We start from the raw sequence: 6,000 nt of genomic DNA, 5'->3' as shown, positions 1-6,000 counted from the left end.
ATAGAAACCCACAGTTTTCTAGTTTGCTAATATCATAAACCTCAGGCCATGAAGCCCTTGGCAGGGGTGGGTTCGGCCCCTGCCATGGAGGGAAGTGGGATCTTTGTTGTCTCAATGCAGAGGCATATTAATGTCTTTATCTACATTTTCAGGAGCCCCAGGGTCCTGCACCTAGATTAGTTGATAGCAGGTCCCAGAGCCACTTAATAAACAGCTTTGAATTGAGTGACATAAACAAGCAGAGAACAAACCCTATTACCTCCCAAGACCTAAGAAAGCACCAGGATACTGGTCCCTTCTGGCTCCTTCAAGGCCTGACAACATGCAGGGGTCAGCCTGGCACAGGAAGGCAGGCCTCCAAACAGAGGAGTCTCTCAAAAAAGACACAATTTGGTGACCATGTGTCTCCATTTCCAACATCCTTAACACACGTGCATTTGGGGACAGCATTAGTCATGACAATGGCCAAGTTCAGAGGTCACTCAGAACCCCTGATGTCCTGTTTGCCCCTCTCCCCCCACCGTGGGGCTGCCTTCAGATGGGAAAGATGAAGAGCTGAAATCAAACTGGTCACTTTGTTTCCACAATTAGTTCTCAGGTTGACAGACTCGTTGGCAGGAGGAGAGTCAGGGGCATTTGTCCAGAAGATGTTGCTGTGTGTCTGTCTCCTCCACCCCCCTGCTCCCCTGAGCGCCTCTGTCTGTCTGACACCAGCGTGCGCTGGCAGTGATGTGCCCCTCACCTTCCATGTGTTCAAACACTCAGCAGTTTTAATTAACTGACTGCTGTTCCAAGAACCGACATCAAATAGTCTTGTGATCTTTCCTGGTGAGGCAGGAACCACTAGGTAGAGGAGACAGGAAGCAGCCCCGCCCCCACCCCTGCTGGTTCCACTGAGCTGGGGCCAGAAACACCCCATAAACCCTCGGCTGTCATTTAATAGAAATAATGTCATTGGGGAGTTGCCATGGCCCAGTGGCCTCCCGCTGAGCCCAGACTCTGGGGGGAGGAGGGGGTGATGCATGCCAGCTCTCAGTGATCAACCGGTAAACCCTGGCCCCCATCCTACAGATAAAGCACAACAAAGGGGAGCTGCTGGCCGTTATAATAAAAAGGCGGTTCTGACCAGGTTTCTTTTTAACTCAGTGGAATGATGTTGCGAAACAGTGGGGGAGCAGAGAAGTCAAATCAGGAGCTGAAACAAAATGACTTAATTGCTTTGCCACATCCACGCATTTTTAAAATGAGAGGTTCAGCGGGCAAGATTGCATCACCGAGATTTTAAAGCCTTGGTTACTGCAAGCAAACATAGCCGCAAACCTGACTGAAAGCCTGGCCAAGTTGAAATGGATGCGAGGTTGGCTTTATTACAGACGGGTAAAGAGGTACAACTCGTGGGGCAGACAGCTTTCGCATTCCTCTGGCCTGATGTCGCTTTTCAGACAGACGTTGGGCTGGACATTCTGAGCCAAAGGATACGGATGCAGATGGACCAGGCATGTGGTTCTGTTTTTCAGCTCTTCTGGAGGTCTCATTACCTAGTGACCCACTCTCTGGTTTTTTGTAGCTGAGCCTCGTCTGAATATTCACTGGAAGGACTGATGTTGAAGCTGAAGCTCCAATACTTTGGCAACATGATGCGAAGAAAAGGCCCTGATGCTGGGAAAGACTGAGGGCAGGAGCAGAAGGGGGAGACAGAGGATGAGATGGTTAGATAGCATCACCAACTCAATGGACATGAGTTCAGTGAAGGACAGGGAAGCCTGGTGTGCTGCAGTTCACAGGGTTGCAAAGAGTAGACATGACTTAGCAACTGAACAACGACTCATCTTCCTGATCTAATTAACAAGCCCACGCTAGTCTCCCTCTGCCATGACCTTTCACCTCCAACATACCAAATGCAGAGCTGAAAGTGATTTGTGGGGACAAGTGGACTCTGGCCCTTCCAGAGAGTGAAGCCCTGCCTGCTCCATCTGTGGTGCAGGAACTTAGGCAGGTCAGTTTCTATGAGTTTCAGGTTCATTATCTCTGAAATCGAGTGAGTGATATTAATACCCAGTATACTCCTTATCTTCCTGGGTCAGGAAGATCCCCTGCAGAAGGAAATGGCAGTCCACTCCAGTATCCTTGCCTGGAAAATCCCATGGACAGAGAAGCCTGGCGGGCTAGAGTCCACGGGGTCACAAGAGTTGGACACAACTTAGCGACTAAACCACCACCATACTCGTTATCTATTGACGCCCAAGCGAGTTACCAAAACTTGGCAGCTTAGAACCCCAGACATGGATAACATCCCACATTTTCTGGAAGTCAGGCACCGAGAGCAGTTCAGCAGGGATGCACAGGTTCAGGACTTCCCACAGGGCAGGTGTGGGCTGGAGCCGCATCTTCTGAAGGCTTGAGTTCCGCCGGGGCTCTGCTTTCCCACATGGGGGGTCCCTCCTGGGGCCATGTACCCCCAAATCTCAGTTCCTTCCCTGTGGGCCTCTCCCGAGCCATCTAGGTGTCTTCATGACATGGCAACTGGCACCCCCCAGGGTAGGTGATCTGAGGGACAGCACAGAGAAGCCGCCATGTCTCTATGCTGAAAGCTTGGAAATGCCCTCAGAAATCACTTCTGCTGTGACCTCCTGGCCACACAGACCCACCTGGAGAAGATAAGGGATGGGGAGGCAACAAGTCATGAAGCCCAGGGGACTGGGGTCATGGGGGCGTGGTAGAGGCCACCAGCCCTGCCCCCATAATGGGGCCTTGGAAGTGAGTGTTGCTCAACCAACAGCAGAGACAGGAAACTGATAGAGAAACATATCCAGAAAGGGGCAAGTGAGAGGCAACACTCATTCAGCCAAAATTTATGGTCTCCCATGTGGCTGACACTGTTCGGGGAACTTGGATTATATTAATACACAAAACCAAGACCACTGTGTTCATGCAGCTGACATTCCAGGGAGGGACAGGGGCCATTAAAACAGACATAGTAAGTCAGTAGTTATGCAGCCTGTCACAAACAAGGGAGGACACGCAGATGAAGGGCCCCAGTGGTGCACGTATGGGAGATGCAGGTAAACATATTAAAAACATGGAGTCGGGATCAGCCTCCCTGAAACAGGAGGTGGAGAAGGGATTTGCTGGGGGACAGAAGCCAAGCCAGTCTTCAGGGAAATCAACCCAGGTGAAGCAAGCGGCAGGTGCAGGCCTCACAGGGAGATCACCTCTCACCTGTGATAGGAAGAAGACTTGGGCATGGAAGTCAGAGAAAAGTCCCGGGGTGGGACAAGATCATGTGGGTGGTGGCTTAGTGGGGGCCTCCCAGACTCCCATTCCATGAGGGTGAAACTGACCAACTGTAGGGCACAAGGAACTCAATCTTTTATAATAACCCACAAGGGCATTTTCAGCTATATAAAAGAATATATATATATATATATATATATATACCCATTGTGCGTGAGTGGGCATATATGTTCTTTTATATATCTGAATCACTGCCAGAATGTGAGACCCAGGTCTGTGCTGACGCTGTGATTCTGGAGGCTGCTCCTGACCAATGACAAAGCAGAGAAGGGCTCCGAGGCACACACTGGTCTGGGAAACACGAACCCCTCTGCAGGACAGGAACGGGGAGGGGGTTGCCAGAGATATGAGCACCTTCAGAGCCAGTGTCCTCCTGGCATCTGTCCACCTGCCTCTCCTCTTCACCTGGGGGCTGACGTACTTGGCAGCTTCATGGCTTTCCCTGCCTCCTCTTCCCTTTCCCGATGTTTCCTCATGGGCAGATCCCCTCACAGAATCTTCCCTCATTCAGTGCCACCTTGGTGTCAGCATCTCAGGAGACAAACCCCTGGGGGAAATAAGAATGGAAATGAGGCCAAGTGGAAGCCCTGCGGTGATCCAGGCAGCCTGAGGCTAGTGGGGGCTGGGGTGAAACAAGGCGGGACTCTGAGCGTCCCAGCAGAAATCCTCTCCGTGTCTCCCGCACCCCCACCCTCCCCCTGCCCCGCACCACCACTTCTTGCTTGGAGGAAATAAGAGTTCATTGAGACCCTTTGACCTTCCCTGAGTTCCAAAGGGAAGGTTCACACAGTTGCTAATCAGGGAAGGGAGGGGATACAGAGACAAGGGAGGAGCTGACAAGAAACTAAGTGCATCAAAAAGTCTGCCCAAAAAAGTCTACAAGTAATAAATGCTGGAGAGGGTGAGGAGAAAAGGGAACCTCCTACACTGTTGATAAGAAAGCAGATGGGTGCAGACACTGCAGAGAACAGCATGCACGTTCCTTAAAAAAACTAGATTACCGTAAGACCTCACTCCTGGGCATATATCCAGAGAAAACTATAACTGGAAAAGATACACGCACCCTTATGTTCATAGCAGCACTATTTACAATAGCCAAGACATGAAAGCAACCTTCACGTCCATCAACAGATAAAGAAGGTGTGGTGCATATGTACAATGGAATGCTGCTACTGCTGCTAAGTCACTTTAGGCGTGTTCGACTCTGTGCGACCCCACAGACGGCAGCCCACCAGGCTTCCCCGTCCCTAGGATTCTCCAGGCAAGCACACTGGAGTGGGTTGCCATTTCCTTCTCCAATGCATGAAAGTGAAAAGTGAAAGTGAAGTCGCTCAGTCGTGTCCGACTCTTAGCGACCCCGTGGACTACAGCCCACCAGGCTCCTCCATCGATGGGATTTTCCAGGCGAGAGTACTGGAGTGGGGTGCTATTAAAAAGAATGAAATATTGCCATTTGCAGCAACATGAATGGATCCAGAGATTATCATACTAAGGGAATAAATCAGACAGAAAAAGACAAATAATCATATGATACCACTTACATGTGGAGTCTGAAAAAAAGTTACACAAATGAACTCATTTACAAAGCACAAATGGACCCACAGACATAGAAAACAAATTTATGGTTACCAAAGGGAAAGTAGGGGAGGGATAAATTAGGAGGATCAGATTAACATACAAACCTTACTACATATAAAATAGAAAACCAACAAGAACCTACTATAGACCACAGGGAACTCTACTCAATATTTTATAATAACCTGCAAGGAAAAGAATCTGAATATATGCTAGGGTGTGCTTAGTCCCCCAGTCACATCTGACTCTTTGCGACCCCAAAAACTATAGCCCACCAGGCTCCTCTGTCCATGGGGATTCTCCAAGCAAGAATACTGGAGTGGGTTGCCATGCTCTCCTCCAGGGGACCTTCCCAACCCAGCGATCAAACCCAGGTCTCCTGCATTGCAGGCAGATTCTTTACCATCTGAGCCACCAGGGAAGCCCATTTATGTGTGTGTATAATTTTATGTAACTGAAACTAACATGACATTGTAAATCAACTATACTTCAATTTAAAAATAGCAAAGACAAACCTTAACTGGATGTGACGGGAGCTGATGGGAGAAGGGCCCAGCTCTTCCAGTCACCAGCCCTGTTGCTCTGCACTCTCACCTCACCTTTCTGGGCCTGGGCTGCTTCCTCTGTGAAATGAGGGGTTTGGGCTGACAGATTCTCCTGAGTCCTGAAGTGCAGCCAGCCATGTGAGTTCCTCAAGGAGTTCTGATAGATTTCATTTTATCATAAGAAGTTGTTTTAAAATTCAAGCAAAAAAAAAAAAAAAGGAAAAGTAGATCTTATCTCCGTAGTCTTATTAGACTGGTTGAAATCTCTGTGTTTTATTTGAGTTTTGGGGGGAGGAGGAAGAGAGCAGCTGCTGACCCCTGTTCTTCCACCCGCAGAGTCTCCATCTCAGGTCTTGTTGCCTGTTCAGTTAGACACGGGCAGTAGATAAAAAGATTTAAGAAGACTGCATGGGAGAAGACTGTAAGTTGAGAACATTCTACTCATTATTTTTTTTTCCCCCAGGACTTGGGGAAAAGATCAACCATCAAGAATTACAGTTCTGGAGCAATTCTGGCCACAGTAAGCTAGTTTTCTAGGCTAGAATCACTGGTTTATTGTTCAGTCACTAAGTTGTGTCCATGGACT

At 49.0% G+C, this 6,000-nt stretch overlaps 1 long non-coding RNA gene across 2 annotated transcripts in view; it reads right to left on the bottom strand.

The window, feature by feature from the left end:
- Positions 1-1,347: 1,347 nt before the first annotated feature.
- LOC114117499 (uncharacterized) overlaps positions 1,348-6,000 on the bottom strand; it is a 59,482-nt gene continuing 54,829 nt past the window's right edge. For both annotated transcript variants that reach the window (XR_009595909.1, XR_006055865.2), the window contains 3 exons: positions 5,385-5,774; positions 3,649-3,841; positions 1,348-1,669 (listed from right to left, as the gene is read on the bottom strand). This is a non-coding gene — a long non-coding RNA (uncharacterized LOC114117499). The remainder of the gene's footprint in view (positions 1,670-3,648; positions 3,842-5,384; positions 5,775-6,000) is intronic.

The sequence above is a fragment of the Ovis aries genome, chromosome 13, assembly GCF_016772045.2.
Source record: "Ovis aries strain OAR_USU_Benz2616 breed Rambouillet chromosome 13, ARS-UI_Ramb_v3.0, whole genome shotgun sequence".
Taxonomy (NCBI): domain Eukaryota; kingdom Metazoa; phylum Chordata; class Mammalia; order Artiodactyla; family Bovidae; genus Ovis; species Ovis aries.
The sequence above is the reverse complement of the archived record's forward strand: the minus strand, read 5'-3'. Positions and strand labels throughout refer to the sequence as shown.